At 36.4% G+C, this 19,775-nt stretch overlaps 1 pseudogene; it reads right to left on the reverse strand.

The window, feature by feature from the left end:
* Nucleotides 1-8,990: 8,990 nt before the first annotated feature.
* Nucleotides 8,991-11,919, reverse strand: LOC113930546 (annotated as a pseudogene).
* Nucleotides 11,920-19,775: the final 7,856 nt, after the last annotated feature.

Below are 19,775 nucleotides of genomic sequence, written 5' to 3' on the forward strand. Positions count from 1 at the left end.
ATTACTAAATACCTGCTATGTGATAGGCAACAATATTATGTGGTAAGTTTTTATTGTTATCATTATCCTAATTTTACAAATGGGGAACTGAGGCTTATAGAGTTTAAGTAACTTTCCGAAGGCCACACAGTAAATGACAAGGACAGGATTCTAACCCAAATTTGTCTATCAGCGTGTCTGGGTTTTGTTGTTGTTGTTGTTTGTTTGTTTTTACTATACCATTATTACCTCCAGTCATTAGCAACTGTATTGTCACTGACCACATGTGATTAGCTCTTCATAATTTCTGAGGTACTGTCACATATTATCACATTGAATTCTATTTCAATGATCTGGGAATCTGAAACTTGGAGAGAAGTCCCTTACCAAAGTCATAGAGTAAGCTGGTGGAATCTAAGACTTCTGACTCTCCGTCCTTAACTCATTCCATTATATTATGCTGTCTTTGTAAGTACTCTCAGGCAGGAATCTCATTTCTTTCTCATGTTCTCCATAGCATTTAGCACAGAGTTGAGCACGAAGTAGCTGCTTAATGTGTTTCTTGGTTTTATAACTTAAAAAAATGGTCAGATTTCTTTAAATACAGCTTCCTGACAACCTGAGTGATAATATCTATTCCTATAGTTTCTCAGAAAACAGAAATTTCCCTGAATTAATCTCTTAGTAGGTACATGGGCAACCCTTAATTCTCATTTTCAGATCTTTAACACCTTAACACTCTCTACAGTCTTCTAAACAGGATCATATTATCTTACTTTATGATCCCTTTTTCTAGTCTTCAACTTAAATACCAGTTCAGAGATAGCAAGGAACTTTTCTACATACATAAGAATTATCACCATTTACAATATTCTTATGTTCAAATACACAGTGAATTAAAGATGGCTCTTGTCTCAACTATTAACATTTCATGTGGGGACTTTCTTTTAGTCTGTGGACACTAACACAGACATTGTTGCTACCAATCAAGTGACACTGTGCAGTTTTTTTTGTTTTTTGTTTTTGTTTTTGTTTTTGTTTTGTGGGGAAGGGTTCAGTCCTGGGTGAAAGGGTATAGTGACAATGAGTCAGGAGCTTAAAAATGGCCCACCCTGCTGCCAGCATTGCTACAGAATCTCTTGGTGGAAAGCCCAGATCTCTTCCAGTAAACTGCTCAAAATGTTTGGTTCAATTTTTTATTTGGTTGCCAATTTATTAAGTAGTTAACCTTGGACTGCATCTATCCAGCATTTAATTAATTAAAGCCAGTTTGAAATACCTTTAGAAACCTCACTAATTTCAATACACCAAGCTGGCACATTTATAAGCATCTAGCAATTGCTGAAATACTAAATCATCTTCACTAAGATGCTGTTGTTGCCAGCAGAGCATTAATCAACTGAAGAGCTAATTGTTAAGCTGAAAGAGTAAAAGCAATCCAACACATCTCTCTCTCCCCACAGTTTGGGAGGAGAAAAGTGGTGAGAATTACAGCTTCATTGAATTTCAGAGCTAGAAGGGTCCTCAGAGATTATTTAATTTATTGTCCTTATTGTAAAATGGGGAAAGTGCGTTAGAACAGAGTTAGTAGCAAAGTCAGGATTAGACCCCATGGCTCTAATGCATAAGTATTCTTCATTCTCAGAATGCTTTTTATTATGGAAAATGATTCTAACTTACTACTCACCCACTCTATACCTCCATAGAGAATACTGGGAGAAGAGTATAATGATACTAAACAGTACCTGTGCATCTCATAGAAAATTTCTGGCCCATATTGTTGTTTTATTCTGTGTCATATTGGTGCAGAAACTCAGGACATAAATTTTGAAGGTCTAATTCTAAAGTCATTGCTTTCTATTAAAGTGAAAAGTAATAGTTTTCCTCATCACCTTTATTCCTCTTTACCTACTATAGGTGCATCCCTGATATCTGGAGTATCAGGCCACAGTGGTACCTATAGCCCCTGAATTACAAACAGTGGTTTAGACAAAAAGCATTTCTCTTTGGCATTGAACTTCAGGACATGCATTGTGGAAACACTAAGCCTCATTAATATGCTAAGCCAAACAGAATGACAATTTCCATTCTCTGACTCCACCAGTTGAATGCATGGCTCTGCATGTGGTAATATCAGCAGAAAAATAAAAGTCAGCTATCTGTGCATGCTGAGAAACCAACTCCCCCACAACATATCAACAGTCTATGAAAGAAAAAGAGAGAAAAGGGATCGGATTCAAAGTAACCCTGGGCCAAGCAACAATAATAAAATATGTCAGTGGTGCTCAAACTGGAGTGTTTATAAAAAACTACCTGAGAAAATTACTAAAAATAGTTTGAATGTAGATAGAGGTAGCAGTGGTTCCCAAACCTGGCTATGTGTGTGGTAGTTACACAATTGTATACAATTATCAAAATTCATCTGACTGTAAACTTAAAATGGATGAACTTTATTATATGTAAATAATAACTTTATAAAAATTTTAAGCTATTAGGTCATTTTGTGAAGGGAAAAAGGTCTCGTCCCCAAATCTATGTAGCCACAAAAGTAAACTCAATGAAATCTTATTACAAAAAGCAAATGGTAGAGACGTTAGTATTGACCTGAGGAAACACTATGGACAAATATATTTAGAAGAACCAATGAGCTCCTTTCAAAATTAGATCATTTTATTCTTCAAGAAGCCAATTGGAACCACAATTGGTTATTACTTTTTTCCTATAGGTATGAGAAATGAGGCTAAAACTTAACACATTGGTCAATGACTATACAGATCACATTGGGAAGGATTGGTAACAGAAGCCTAGACATGTTCATTAACATAAGGCAAGTACTAAATAGCAGATTCAATGCACATGACACATGAAATTTCAGTCAGGTAGTTGAACAGAGCCTGATATTGGGAAAGTGTTAACAAACTATAGAAATTGGCCCAGGTATATGGTCAATTTCTTGGGGGAGTTTGTCAGCAGGAGGGTGACAACCATAGGATTGAAGTTTAAAGTTATGACTCTATTACTATAGATGAGAGGTATATGAATATCAGAAAGATTTCAATATAAATGTACAAGCACTGTTTTGGGAACAAGATAGGCTGTCAAAGGATCTGTAATTCAAGTTGGTAGCTTGGTCATGTAAAAAGATGAAATGGGGAGATGTTAAAAGAATCTATTGAGATTATATTTTGATAGGAAATCCCAGGAATATATGAATCCTGACCTATTCAAACTATCCTTCCTTTCAGTGAGGTCCCTGAGGTAGATATAGGCTCAAAGAAGACAAAGAAACCAAACAAAAATGCTTTATTGTTAGCTGAGAACTTGGAACCAAATATTAAATAAAAACTCTAGTAGGCTGGTGTGAGTCACATAGAAAAATTCTCTCTCTGTTTCTCTTTCTCTCTCTGCTCTCCCTCCCTCCCTCTCTCTTTTATCCTAAAGACTTAACTGGCTTCCTTCCAAGCCCAAACCAGAACCTCTGATGTTACCTTCCAATAACATGAAAGGCCACATTTCCCAATGCCATAGAAATGGAATCAAGGAAGAAAAACATTGCTCAGTACCTACAGCTATGCTGACTTGGACTGTTTTCCCTAGACCCAGACATTATGTTTGAAAAAAGAGGACAGGAGAGAAAAAAGTAAGCTATGGTTTCTCCTAGGAGCTACAGTCTGGCAGTCATCATTAAAAACACTTATATACCTGTCTCGTACTCTTTAACCATCTGCAATCTAAGAGAGCTCCCATTAAAGACTTTTTTATAGCTAAATTCAATAAACACTGTTCAGTCCTTATCTCATTTGACCTTTCCATGCAGCGTTTTACTTAGTGAAACACACTCTTCTACCTTCCATGGCACCACACTCTTGCTTTCTTCCTACCTCTCTGAATTCCCTCTTTCAATATTACTTGGAAATTTCTCCCCCTCCTACCCATTATAAATGTTGAGAGTCTCTCAGAGCTTGGGCTTGAATTCTCTTTCCTTCTTATTCTACATTTCAACTCCACCTGATTTTATTTGGTCCTATGCCTTCAATTAGCAACTATGTGCTGAGGACTTCCAATTTTGTATCTTCAGATCAGACTTTTTAATCTGAACTCATATCTACACACACAATCTTTGTGAAACATCACTTAGGTATTTACTTATTGGCATTTCCTAGTTTGGGCCATCATTATTACTTGCCTTAGAGTTGTTATTGGAGGGAAAGTGAGAAGTGGGTTTCCCTGCTCCCATTCTTATCCCCTTGTAATCTATCCTTCATATAACAGCTACCTTCAAAATACAAAATTAGATCATGCTTGTCCACCACCTTAAATATCCCAGTGGCTTCCCAATTAGCCTAGAATAAAATTGAAGTTCTTACTATGGTCCATAGAGGCCCTGCATAATCTTGTCCTTCTCAAACTCTCCAACTTAATCCCATACAATTCTGGCCCCTTGTTCATATAGCTTTAGCTGCACCAATTTCATTTCTATTATGAATAAAAACACCAATCTCTTTTCCGCCTCAAGGTTTTCACTCATAATGTTTCCTTTGTTTGAAATACAACCTATGTAAACTCTTTCCCCCAATTATTTGTACCTAGAACACTGTGTGGAAAAAAAGTAGCTGCTACACAAGTATTTCTTGAGTAAATATATCTCAGGCATTTCTTTATATTAATAACAATATTTTAACCTATCTTTTTTATTCTTTTCAATTTCCTAATTACTAATTCTACAATAGTATTTTTTAAAAGATTTTATTTATTTATTTGACAGAAAAAGAGAGCACAAGTAGGCAGAGAGGCAGGCAGAGGGAGAGGAAGAAGCAGTCTCCCCGCTGAGCAGAGAGCCCGAATTGGGGCTCAGTCCCAGGACCCTGGGATCATGACCTGAACTGAAGGCAGCCACTTGACCAACTGAGCCACCCAGGTGCCCCAATAGTATTGTTTTGATCTTTGATTTGATTCCTGAGTTCTACACTCTACCTTTTCATCTTATTTTGTTGTCTTATCATTTGTCTTTCAGTCCTTGTTTTATCGGATTCACGCAGTGTATTTATTAGGGTATATTCAAAACTGCTGTAACAAAGAGACCCCAAAATACAGTAGCTCAAACAAGATACAATTTTATCCTATTTCACATTATAGTTCAGAGGTAAGGTGGTGGTATGTGGCTGGTAGGACAAATTGTGTAGTTTCCATGTCTGTGTCTAAGCAGGCTTCTCCAGTTACTATTTTCATATCTACAGCCAGTAAGAAGGGGAAGGGGAAGGTGAGCGTACTCATTCCTTTCAAGAGGAGGATCTGAAAGTGAAGCATTATTACTTTTTCCCACATCCGATTGGTCAGAACTTAATTATATGGCCACATCTAGCTGTAACAAAGGCTGAGCAATATCACTTTCTAACTGTGCAACCATATGCCCAGACATAACACAGGAATTTTATTACTTGAGGGAGATGAGGGGTGACTTTCAGTATTTGTTATATATTTTCTTCCAGATTTAGTTCTTTTGACTACTTTTCCCCTAGTGTGTTTGAGTATTGGCTATGGTATTTCTTTTCACCCTGCTTATATGTTAACATGGGTGATCCTACCTATTCTAGACCTCCTTTTTTGCACTAATAAAATGTTGGCAACTTAAAGTTCTTTCTACCTATATATTATGCTCTAAATTTGCATTTATCAAACTTTACCTTAGATAAGGGTCACTTGGAGGGCTTGTTAAAATACAAATTCCTAGGTCTGAGGAGAGGCCCATGAATTTTCATTTCTAACTTTGGGGGCAGGTGAATATAAATGGGAAGCTCAGTTAAGATTTGTGCACAGCTTTAGTTGGAGCACCGGGGTTCTTCTGAAATTTGTTAAATTGTTGATATGAAACTTTATTCTACCTGGTCAGGGGTATAACTTATTCCTGATTATATATTTCTAAGCTACAAATTGTTTTTATAATTTGACATGAAGTTCTGAAAAAGAGCAAGCTGTGTTTGTTTTTCCTACCTTTGTGTAGTGGTAGACAAGGATTTCTACTATCAAAAGTTTTCCCTTTATTTTTTACCAGGCTTCTTTACTCAAACCTTCCTCTCCAAGATATTATTGATTCACATTCTTATCCCAGTACTCCCCATCATCATCCCACAGTTTCCTTCTATACTTTATAGCTATATGAAATTAACTTGTGATTATTTCTTCACAATAGAATATAGGTTTCATGAGGGTAGAGACTGTATATGTCTAACTCACTTAGAACACTGTTTGGCACAGAATAGGTGCTTAATATTTTTAAATGAATGAACAGATTAAAAAAAAACAAAGAATAACTCTGGTTAAGAAATAGCTTAGCCTCTTCTAAAGAAGAGTATGCCTCAAACCACACTATTTTTTCAGAGTTTTGTGAGGAAGAGTATACAAAAGAAGTAGCAGGAGAGAAGGCCAAAGTTTCTGAGTACACCTAGGTGAAAGTACCCTTACCATTACAAACAAAAGTGAGGAAGAAATAGGGAAAGAGAAGAAAAATATGTTATCTCCCATGCTTTTAGAAGAAAACAATGCTCTCCCAAGTGAACTGCCATTTAAAACCTACCCTCTAGAAAGATGGATATCTGAACAAAGCTCACTTTTCCTCTACTAACTCTGAATTATCTGCCTCACCTGGATCAAATGGCACCTATAGCCTGGAGACAAATGAAGTTTTTGATACTGTGATAAATATAACAAAAAGAATTGGTGCTGGGCTTCTTATACTGTGAGCTAAACAAGTGCCTAGGGATCAATATCAAAAAGCTCTATGGCATGGATCTACATTGATATATAGATGCAGGAGGCCAAATATGTGAATAATTTCAGCTCCAGAAGGAGAAAAAAACATGGAAAGCAACCAAATTAATCAAACAATAGGGGAACAATCCCTGAAGAGAAAAAAAGGTCTGCATATGAAATATAGTAGTTAATGTAAGTGGATAATAATAGACTATCTAGAAATGGGTAATATAAATGTTAAATAAGGACTTTTGAAATAGAAGTTCCATATTTCTATGTCTAGAACTAAAAGTACTACCTCATCTATGAAAAATAAGAGTGGTGGATTAAAAAAGGAGTGCAAACAGAGAAGTAAACACATTCTAAAGATCTTATTAGAAAAAGTATGAATTTAGTAGAGGGAGAAAAGTGAAAGTATTCCAAATAAATAAGAAAATATTCTAAATAAAAATATTGGAGTGGCTGAAATCTTAATAGAGAAGAAATCATGTTTTCAAATAATAGCGGAGGCAAATGTGTTTGAAAGTTGAGGTAACAATTAATGAAACGGTAAAGCATATTAGAGCTCACAAATTAATGAAGGAAAGACTGAATTAATAGCTTGATCAAATGATCAAACTTGGGCAAAACAATGTAAAATAAATAACGTTTATTAAATAACGTATATTAAATAATATGTAATTAAATAAAGTGTATCAAACATACAAAATATGGATAATCTCAATTATCTCTTTAAAAGACAAAGTCTGTAAAATTGAGTAAAAAATCATCTAAGCATGTGTTGTTTGCAAGGAATGAAATGAAAAAAGGTAAAAAAAAAAGAGGCTGTACATATTCATTCATTCAAAAAATAATTTATGGAATGCTTACAATGGACCAGGCACTATTCCAATTCCTGGGGACACAGCACAAAATAAAACAAAATTTCTGTTTTCATTGAGCTTGCATTCTTGTAGTAGATATAGGCAATAAATGAATAAAGATATAATATATTAAGTGGTGGTAAGTACTAAGAAGAAAACTAGAGAGGCATAAAGGGACAGAATAACAGAGTGAGAGTGTGAGGTAGAGCCTCATTGACAAGGCGATTTTCATAGCAACCTGAATGAAGAGCTCAAGCAAAACATGCAAGTACTGGGTGGAAGAACATATTCAAGGCAGTGGACACATCAAATGCAAAGGACCCAAGGCCAAAACATTCTTGGGATTTTTGAAGGACAGCAAGGAAGTTGATATGGCTAGAGTACAGGGCCAGGACAAGGTTTAGGCCCTGAGAATGAATGCTTCCTTAAATTTTGTGTATTCGGTTCCTCTTTTGCCTCACTCTAGTCCTGGCCCTGCTAAGGTGGAATGATCAAGGAAAGAAAATGATCTGGGAAGCTATTACAGATTTTGAGATGAGATATGACGTTATCTCACTTATCGTTTAACAGAACCACTCTGGTTTTTCTGAGGAGATAGAATGTGGGGAGTACAGTAACAGAAGCAAGAAAACCTGTTAGGAGGCTATTAAGGTAATATAGGTGAGAGATAATGCAAGCTTTGATGGGGTAGTAGCAGTGTAGGTCATAAAAGGGGGTTGTATTCTATATATATTTTGAGTGGCATAGCCAAAAGGACTTCTTGATAGATTACATTTGGGGTGTTAGAGAAAGAAAAGACTCAAGGATGGACATAACAACTAGAATAATGGAGTTGTCACTTATGTAAATGAACACTGGTATAGAAGAAGGTTTGGAAAGAAAGGATAAAGGAATGAAGACTTTAGGGTTTTTTGGTTTTTTTGTTTTGTTTTGGTTTGTTTTTTTGCACCAAACACCTTTGCATTTTTTTAAGCAAGTGACAAAGATCCAGTTTACCAGCTTTACTTTTTTAAACCTAAGCTTGATGTTACATATTTAAACAATTTTTAAAACTTACTAAATTGTCTGGGGCACCTGGGTGGCTCAGTCGTCAAGCGTCTGCCTTCGGCTCGGGTCATTGTCCCAGGGTCCTGGGATTGAGCCCCACATCCATCGGGCTCCCTGCTCAGTGGGAAGCCTGCTTCTCCCTCTCCCACTCCCGCTGCTTGTGTTCCCTCTCTCACTGTGTCTCTCTCTGTCAAATAAATAAAATCTTAAAAAAAAACCAATTGTCAGCATTCATTCACAACTAGAAAAGCATCCTCAATTTATATTAAATGAAAAATCTATTACCATTAATGCATTAATATCTCTTGTTATTAAATACTGATAAAAATTGAAATTATTTTTGTGGAAGATTCATCCTGGCAATGTTAACTTCACAGCAGGCTGACTACTTGGGTCACATCTGAAACACAATGGAAAAGCAGGTCCATGCTGGTGTTAGTGTAAGAATCATGGCCACCTTCGAGTATGTTTAATAAAAAAGCAAAGTGCATACAGAGATTTACAATAATTTTAAAGACAAAAGCAAAAAACAACAATAAAAAAACCAACAAAACAAACAAACAAAAAAAACAAAATCCCCCCAAATTAATGGTCCTACTATGTGGTCCCAACAATAAACTCAAAAGTCTATGACAAATAGGGCTCCAATGTGTATAAATACTTTAGATTAGTTACAGTTATGCTGAAAGTTGAGTTCGTTTGAAATCTTCAAAAAAAACATTCCTGTTAATCCTCGATGGTGCTGGTTACAGGTAACATTTCTGTTACATGTGTGCATTGATTTTTTTTATTATGTTCAACTAGCCAACATATAATACATCATTAGTTTTTGATGTAGTGTTCAACGATTCATTAGTTGTGTATAACACCCAGTGCTCATCACCACAGGTGCTCTCCTTAATACCCATCACCCGCTTACCCCATCCCCCACTCCCTCCCTTCTGTAACCCTCAGACATATGTGCATCGAGTTGCTTGTTATCCAAGTGTAGCAGATGCTCCTTACCATTTATTATTAAGGACTTAGCTGTTTTCTTCAACTTCTATTCTTTCTTCACCACTCAATAATTCTCTTTGTAGTGATTTTTCTGCCATTAACCATTTTAGTGAAGTTGATATAGATTTGAGGTTGCCCATCCCACTACCACCAAATGCCATGGAAAAGAATGAAGTGATGCCATGATCTGGTAACCTGAGGGAAGTAAATTCTGTTTCAAAAGACGAAAACCCTCTCCAGAAGACAGAAATCCACTGGAGGCAGAGAAAAACGACCCTGTTCCTCGGCTCCTGCTTCCACAGGGGACCTCTTAGACTCCCAAAAAAAGTCCTCAAATAAGTCTTTGAAGAAGTCTAATGAAACAGACCCCTTCCACCAAAAAATTCCCTGAAGATGTCATCTAAGCAACAGAATGTGAAGCCAAACTCAAATGGATTGTCAAAATGAGCTCCACCTCCACCTCCACCTCCATCATTTAATCCTTCTTTGCTGTATTTGTCTTAGATGTCCCGTTTTTAGCATCTCATAACACCTCATATGACTCAGCTACTTGTTTGAATTTATGCTTCTTCTTTATTCTCAGGGTTTTTATCTGTTGGAGTGAGTCCAGGGACAGGCAGCCGGCAGGACTGGTGGCAGCTCCTCACTCACTTTCCTTTCTTTCCTCAAGACTTTAGTTTTAAATATGTGAAACTTCAGATGTCCATTAAACATTCAAGTGAATATGCCAGTTGACTATATACATCTGGATTTGAGAGAAGTCCAGGCTGGAAAAATAAATTTTGGAGATGTGTCAAGATATAAATATTATATAAAGCAATAAGATTGGATAATATCACCTAAGGTATGAGTATAGAAAAAAGAAAATGTCTGAGATCCAAACGCAAACCTTAACATTCGAAATTATCTTCCCGCTATAAACAATGAAAAAGGTGGACAAATATATATGCAATGACAGTTTTCAGACTTTGGAAAACAAGAGCAAAGGATTGTGACCTCTAAAACAAGGAAAACAAATAAAGTGGGCCCTATTAGGATTTTGTGCTTGGAGACACCTTCTGGACCATGGTGCTGGGAGAATACCAAGCAGAACACATCAGTCTGAGTTGACAGGACAGAGAACTGAGTTTGAGGATGCTTGGGATTTTAAAACTTTGGGGGTGGAGAACCGAGGAGGGGAGAATTAGTCAGGAAAACCTCTCCAGAAATTTGTATAGGGGTCTTCATAAGTCTTTGGTTAAACATCAATCCACACATGTATATGACAAAACCCCCACAACACAAATCAAATAACAACTACCTAGAGTTCACACAGAACTGAGAGCTATGTGAGTTCTGACCAACCAGAGTAAAAATACCTCTGATAAATGTTAGACATTCAGTAGAAACCCCAAAAAGAGTCACACCTGAACAACACTAAACATTAATAATGGTTCAATTAACATTTATAAAACATTTCATCCCAAAACAGCAAAATACGCATTATTTTCAACTACACATGAAGCATTCATCACAAAGGACCATATGATGTGTCACAAAATAAGCCTTAATAAATTAAAAGAAATTGAAAACAGAGATTGTTCACTGACCCAAACAACATTAAATTACAAAAAAATAGTTAAAAGACACCACTGTGTATGTAAGTGATGAATCACTGAAATCTACTCCTGAAACCAATATTGCCCTGTGTGTTGACTAATATTTAAATAAAAATTTGAAGAAAAAAAGATACCTAGAAAATCCTTAACTATTTGGATATGAATAAACACCCTTCTAAATAACCCATGAGTCAAAGAAGAAATTGAAAATATTTATAACTTAGTGATAATCAAAATGCAACACATCAAAATCTGTAGGTCTACAGATACAGCAGTACTTATATGAAAATTTATAGCTTCCAATGATTATATTAAAAAAGAAGAAAGATAAAGAAAATCAATGATCTAGGGCAGGACTTCCAGAAATTCTGAATGAGGACATTGGCAAGTCCACTTCACCAAAAAAAAAAACAAAAAAAAACAATAAAACTAGACAAAACTTTCAAAAACTAAGATTACAGAAATCTGTAAACTAGCCAAACGTGTAAAACAAATTGAGAAGAGTCTATTCAAGAAAAACTACTAAACCTCAATAAGAATGATGAAAGTTTGTGTCATTTTAGTCTGGAACTGCTCCTATACCCACCTCCAACTCCATGCCACGGTACTTCTCCAGAGATGAGGTAAGTCATAAGGACCAGCAACTTCACTGCTGGAAGAAGTGGTCCTGAGTTAGAGTTGGGCATAGAAAAAGCCACGACTGGTATTGTTGAAAACAAGAACAACCTCAATGACAAACTAATGGGAAAGGCCAACATAACCACTAGCTCGAGATCTTGATACTGGTTGTGGCAAGCAACAGACAAGCAAATAAGCCAGAAACTTAATGTGATTTTTTTGTATATGACATCAAAACACAAGTAACATAAGCAAAGAGAGATAAGTGGGATTGTATCAAACCAAAAATCTGTACAGCAAAGGAAACCATCAACAGAGTGAAAGACAGCCTATGGAATGGAGAAAATATTTGCAAACTATTCGTTTGATAAGGGTTAAAATCCAAAATACATAAGGAACTCACTAGTCAATAGCAACAAAACAAAACAAAACAATAAAGCCCCCAAACAACCTGATTAAGAAATGGGCAGAGGACCTAAATAGACATTTCTCCAAAGAAAACACAAAAATGTCCAAAAGGTATATGAAAAAGCATTTAACATCATGAATCATCAGGAAAATACAAATCAAAACTACAATGAAGTATCACCTCACACCTGTTAGAATGTCCATTATCAAAATCATGAAAGATAATAAACGTTGATCAGCTGTGCAGAACTGGGAACCTTTGTATGTTGTTGGTGGAAATGTAAATTGGTACAGCCATTATGGAAACAGTATGGAGGTTCCTCAAAAAATTTAAAAATGAAACTACCATATGATCCAGGAATCTCGCTTCTGGGTACATATCTGAAGGAAATGAAATCAGTATCTCAAAGAGATATTTGCACTCCCATGTTTATTGCAGTGTTATTCATATAGTAGCCAAGATATGGAAACAACCTAAGTGTCCACTGGTGGATTAATGGATAAAGAAAATTTATATATATATATATGAATATTAGTCACCCTTTAAAAAGAAGGAAATTTTGCCATTTGTGACAACATTGATGAATCTGGAGGTCCTTATGCTAAGTACAATAAGCCAGACACAGAAAGACAAATATTGCCTGATCTCATAGGTGGAATACAAAAAAGTCAAATTCATATAAGTAGGTAGTAGAATGGTAATTGCCAGGTACTGGTAGGTGGAAGAAATGGGGAGTTTGAAGGGTACAAAGTTTCATTTATGTGGTATGAATGAGTTCTAGAGCTCTAATGTATAACAATGTAAGTTAATACTATATTGTATACTTGAAATTGCTGAGACTAGATCTCAAGTGCTCCCACCACACACACACACACACACACACACACACACACACACACACAATGTGAGGTTACCAGTCAGAATGGCTAAAATTAAAAGCTCAGGAAACAACAGATATTGGCAAGGATGTGGAAAAAGTGGAAACCTCTTACACTGTTTGTAGGAATGAAAACTGGTGCAACCACTCTGGAAGACAGTATGGAATTTCCTCAAAAAGTTAAAAATAGAACTACCCTACAACCCAACAATTGCACTATTAGGTATTTATCCAAAGGATACAAACATACTGATTTGAAGGGGCACATGCTCCCCAATGTATAGCAGCAATGTCCACAATAGCCAAAATATGAAATAGCCCAGATGTCCACTGACAAATGAATGGATAAAGAAGATGTGGTATATTTATACAATGGAATATTACTCAGCCATCAAAAAGAATGACATTTTGCCATTTGCAATGATGTGGATGGAACTAGAGGGTATTGTGCTAAGCAAAATAAGTCAGTCAGAGAAAGGCAAAGATATGATTTCACTCATGTGGAATTTAAGAAACAAAAGAGATGGACATAGGGGAAGGGGAGGAAAAATAAGATGAAAACAGAGAAAGAGACAGACCATAAGAGACTCTTAACTATAACAAACAGAGGGTTACTGAAGGGGAGAGGTGGGGGGATGGGGTAACTGGGTGATGGGCACTTAATGTAACGAACACTGAGTGTTATATGCAACTGATGAACCACTAAATCACCTCTGAAACTAATAATACACTATATGTTAATTAAATTGAATTTAAGTAAAAAACAAAAACTATGTGAGGTGATGGCTATGTTAATTAGCTTGACTGTGGTACTAATTTCACAATATATGCATCTATCAAAACATTACATTGTCTACATTGAATTATACAATTTTTATTTATCAATTGTACCTCAATAAATCTAGAAAAAAATCTTGTTAACTGTATTGCCTTATACAAATCACTTAACTTTCCAAAGCCTCAGTTTCCATATCTGTTGTCAATAGTGATAAAAAAATCTATATCATAAAGTTGTTATGAAAATTAGATTTTATACTTGGAACATAGAGGATTCTTGAAAATTGGTATCTATTATTTTTATACTGTAGTTGTTTTGAAACATACATTTATAGAAATACTTTAAAGAGGCCCAGTAAACCTGCCTTTGTTAGTAATTGGAACTCTTACCAGTAGAAGTCTCTTTCTTTTCTCTAATTACGATAGTCATCACTTTAAAGGAAAGATTCTATTAGTGTTCTGCATTTCTCTCGTGTATACTTTCTGCCAGAGAGAGATCATACACCCACACAATTTCAACCAACACTTTTTATGAAGAGAATACTCAAATCTTAATCTCCCTGGAGTCTAGGCTGCATTGTGAACGAAGTGAAGTCATGTGTGGGAGAATAAACAGCAACCACTAGAAAGTGCTGAAGGGGGAAGCAGTGTAATTTTAGGGTGTTAGTTCCAGAAGTGGAGAAATAAAATAGAGGGGCAAGGGAAGAGTTTTGGGAGAGAACACAGTGGAATAATACATAAAGCAATGTGTGGCACACAGGCACATTTGTCAATATTTGTTGCCTTTGATAAATATTGCCCATATGATTTCACTCATATGTGAAATTTAAGAAACAAAACAAACGATCATGGGGGAAAAAAGAGAGGGGCCAACCAAGAAAAAGACTTAAATATAGAGAATATACTGATGATTACCAGAGGGGAGATAGGTGGGGGGATGGGTGAAATAGGTGATAGAGATTAAGATGGGCACTTGTGATGAGCAGTGGGTGTTGTATGGAATTGTTGAATCACTATATTGCACACCAGAATTTAATATTACACTATATGTCAACCAACTGGAATGAAAAATAAAACTTAAAATAAGAATTCGTAGTATTTCTGAAAATGGGTGCAAAGATAGAGATTGAAAAAGAAGGACCAATTGAATATCCAGGTAAGAGTATTTATAGTGTCAAATTCCCTCTTTACTTAAGCCAGAATATGGTTGCCATGTTTATGCTCAAACCAACAGAAGTCTGAGGTTTTATTCTCTGGAGAGAATATGACATGGATGCAGCTAGAGAGTATTATTCTAAGTGAAATAAGTCAGTCAGAGAAAGACAAATAACATATGATTTCACACATATGTGGAATTTGAGAAACAAAACCCATGAACAAATGGAAGAAAAAAAAAAAGGAACAGAGAGGCCAACCAAGAAACAGACTCTTAACTTTAGAGAACACACTGATGGTTACCAAAGGGAGGTGGGGGGTGAGTTACATAGGTGATGGGGACTAAGGAGGGCACTTGTGATGAGTACCCAGTGTTGTATGGAAGTGTTCAATCACTAAGTTGTACGCCAGAAACTAATATTACACTGTATGTTAACTAACTGGAATTCAAATAAAAACTTTAAAAAAATAAAAAAGAACCCTATAAAAATAAAAAAAGAAAGGCTGCTCCAACTTAACTACCATGCTATCCATTTATTTTTTCATTCAACAATAAAATATAATAATGAAGTAGTAAGAAAGCCTATGGGGGTAAAATGAAGCAAAATGAGGATAGAATGGTGAGCAATGCTGATTTAAGATGGTCAGGGAAGTCCTCCTTGAGGAAGTGAGATTTGAGTGGACTCCTGATTTAAGTGAGGGACTGGGCCATATAGATATCAGGAGAAAAGCATGTATGTAGGGCTTTATAACCATGATAGAAATTATGAATCTGATTCTAAGTGAATGGGATGATCATTGGAGGATTTTATGCAAGAGAATGACAAGATCCAGCCTTCAGTTTTAGAACAATCACTCTGATTTCTCTGTTGGGATTAGACTTTGGGGGAGGGGCCAAGAGTAGAATCAAGGAGCTGCCGCAGTTATCAAGGGAGGAGATAAGGGTGGCTGAGACCAGGTAGTAGCAGTGATAATAGAGAGAAGTGGTCAAATTCTGGATTTATTTTGAGGATAGAGCTAACAGGATTTGTTGGACAATTGATATGAGAAAAAGGTAGGAGTCAAGGATATCTCAAAATGGTTGGCTTGAGTCATTGGAAGAATGGAGTCATAATTTACTGAGATGGGGGAAACTGAGAGAGAAGCAATTTTCAAGAGTATAGAAATCATTTATCGCCTAAATATGTTGTTTTATATTATTGTTAAACTTTTAAGTGGAGATTTTAAGAAAACAGTCTGGAATTAAGGGGAGAGGTCGGGGCTAGAGATATAAATTTGGGAGTTGTGAGTATATAAAAATGGTGCTTAAATGCAGGAGACTAGATGAGATCACCAAGAAAGTGAGTGTAGATAGAGAAGAGAAGAAGATTAAGAACTGAAAGTTTTGGCACTCTAATATTTAGAGTTCAGAGAGATGAAGAAGAACCATAAAAGGACTTGGAAAAGGAGAGATCATTGAGTCAGGAAGAAGACTAGGAGAGTGTCATTGCGGGATGACAGGTAAAGAATATATTTCAAGAAGGAGGGTGTGTTGAACATCTTTTATGCCCCACGTCACATGCTCCTGGACCACCTTTCTCAGGACATTGCTGTAGCAGCTGTATGCAGGGGTAACTTGATACTACCTCATTCAACTGTTTCTTATACTATTTCTTCCTGCCTTGGGGCTTCTCTGCTATCACCAGGTAGAACACCTGCAGAGGCCTGCTCAGTGATTCTAGTTCATGAACAAACCTACAAGTGCCAGTGAGTTAATACTCTCTCAAATTACCCTTTGTCAATGGGAGATAAAATATGATGGATAAACACTCCTCTCTTTTATGTCTGATGGAGAATTCTAAAGCTCATCTATACAGTTCCAAAGGGAGTCCTCAGTGGGAATAATTCACAGTTGCCTACAGTGGTAAACAGATTAATAACATACCCTTGAATTGATGGTACCTCCTTTCCTGATTCATTCTTCTCGGTCCCCTTTCCTGTTTCCTGAGTCAGCTCCTCAAATAAACTAACTGCATGCAAGTCCTTATCTCAGACTCTGCTAGGCTTTTGGGGGAATGTAAGTTAGGATAGAGGGCATGATCAGCTGGGACAAGTGCTGCTGACAAGTTGAGTAAGATGAAGACTGAGAATTTGCCATTGGATTTAGAAAGGTAGAATCATTGGTGACATCAATAAAAGCCATTTCAGTGGAGGACTGGTTCAAAAAGCCTGGCTGGAGAAGATTCAGGAGAGAATGCCTCTATTTTCTCAATGATATGTGGCAACGTCATAGACAGAGTGGAGGTATGAAAGAGGTGGGGTTATTCAACCTGTGATGAGAGAAGTATGAGATAACCTTTCTGAAATTTGGAAAATAAACTGAAGAGAGAAATAAAATAGAAATGTCTGGTGGTACTGTGGGCTCACTTGAAGTCTGTGGTTGTGTATTTTTCTCCAACCACATTCCTCTATTTAGATGAAAATGTGGAACAAGTGGTTTTAATGAACTTAGGTTTCGATTTTTTTTAAAGCAAGTGTGCTAGGGAGAAAAAAGGTCAAAAGTGCTATGATAGACCAGGAAATGCAAACTGGGTAAGAAGGGCTTTAAAAATAGGGGCAGGAGGAGGCCAAGTTTGGATGGTATTTGAGGATAATAGGAGCGATGGGCCAACACTGAAAGTATCCAGAACTCTTTTTATACAATGATTTTATCAAAGTTAGCTGATTAAGCATACTCTTACATATTATATCCAAGTTATTTCAGGATAAGTTCTCAGAATATAAGAAGGCACTATTAAATATTCTGGGAAACAGGTATCAACTGAGACTGTCCCAGGCAAATGGGGACATCCTATGACTCTACTCATATAGCCATTTTCATACTGAAAAGAAGTGGGATTATAGTAGTTAAGAGCACAAAATATTTAGAGTCATGGTTTCTGGGTTCAAAACCAGGCACAGAAAGCCTAAGTAACCTACCAAAGGTGCCTAACACAGAGTGGAGCAACCTATAATTCCTTGGGTGAAATTCATCAAGGTTGGTTTCTCTCATCTCATACTGTCTTGTGTGTTATTACTTTTATCTTCTGATTCTAAATTTAATGTTGCTTCTGTACTTTAGCTTATGCTCTAGTCTTTTATGGAGTAATTACCCTTTATTCTCCTCAGGTCCAATCTCCATTCTGTTTATTTGAAGTTCTCTTGAAATAGATTTCAATGTTCCTACTATTAATGCACAACCAAATTTGACCATTCCTTTAGAATTAGAGACAGTCTGATTTCTCACTCTCTCCACATGCTATTTTATGCAGCTCATCCTAAGTTATTGTGTTAATTGTTGTCAGGCAAAATACAAGCACTTCATCAGCAGTGTAGCTATTAGCAAGGAGCTTCTTGGGTCATATTTTCTAGGAAATCATAGACCCCTGAAACATGGCTTCTAACAACCCAAGTTTTCCTAAGCATAGGTCATCATCTCTTAATTACCTGAAAGGTAACCCCTGCCTGAGGCAGGTCTGGATTATAAGCACCTATCACTATATTTTTAGACCTCTTGATTCTTTCAAATTCCTTGTCTCTCTGCCTCCCCCTTAAAAAGGAGGCATTTCAAGATGAAATGATGACATATATATACTCAGTAGATTTTTTTAAAGATTTTTTTTATTTTATTTGAGAAAGAGAGAGAGAAACAGAGGGAGAGGGAGAAGGAGATGCAGGCTCCCTGCCAAGCAGGGAAGCCTGATGTGGGACTCGATCTCAGGACCCTGAGATCGTGACCTGAGCAGAAGGCAGACTTTTAACCGACTGAGCCACCCAGGCATCCCTACTAAGTAGATTTTTAAAACTAGTCTGTAATGTGACATATAGAAATACCTACTTTAATCATGGCTTGTTTTTAATTTATTAGGATGGCTGAAATAAAAGGATGAAGGAGAGCTTTGTTAAATAAACATATTTTTGTATTTAAAAATAACTTTCAAATAAATACTTAAAAATCATTGACAAAAATGAATGATGAATTAGGAATGTGCATTATACTTTCAAAATAAGGAAGACACAAGAGGTCCATTTTATAAATTGTACAGAATTCCATTTTTACCAAATAAACAAGTAGCCAGATGTATGACTCCTAGGGGAATAGAAGTGGCCCCCTCTGGAAATTCCTAATATCTGGGATGGATAAAACAAGAATGGATCTAGAATTCTGTTCTGGGGCCCTGGAATTCAGAAAATGTGTTCCTTGTGGTTACAGATCATTCTGGGGATACTAGACTGCCAAATAATCTACTTCCTCAGATCAGCCAAATCAGAAAACCTCTTCCCTCCCGTCTTGCTTTTTTAACAGTAGCTCCTCCTAATTGGAAGCCCTCCCTTTGCCTTTCCATGCTTTCTGCCTTTCAGAAGAGACACCTTTTTTTTTTTTTTTAAATCCCTTCCCTCCAAACCCCTAACAGTCCTCAGGAATGGAATCTACAAGTCCCATAGAAACCCTGGGCTAGTTCAGGCCTAAGGCCATGTTGTAGTTGACTGACTATAAGAAGCCCAGATATCTCATTACTTTTATATTTTTTTAAATTCCAATTGCAATGAGGGAAAGAAAAAGAAAAGATTGACCTCTCTCATCAACTCTGAATTTCTTGTCACTGACACCAAGTTAAGGTTAAAGGTACACACAACCCACACAAGGGGTCCTTCTTGATATACATTATTAGGTAGACACAATACAC

The sequence above is a fragment of the Zalophus californianus genome, chromosome X (genome assembly GCF_009762305.2).
Source record: "Zalophus californianus isolate mZalCal1 chromosome X, mZalCal1.pri.v2, whole genome shotgun sequence".
Classification (NCBI taxonomy): Eukaryota; Metazoa; Chordata; class Mammalia; order Carnivora; family Otariidae; genus Zalophus; species Zalophus californianus.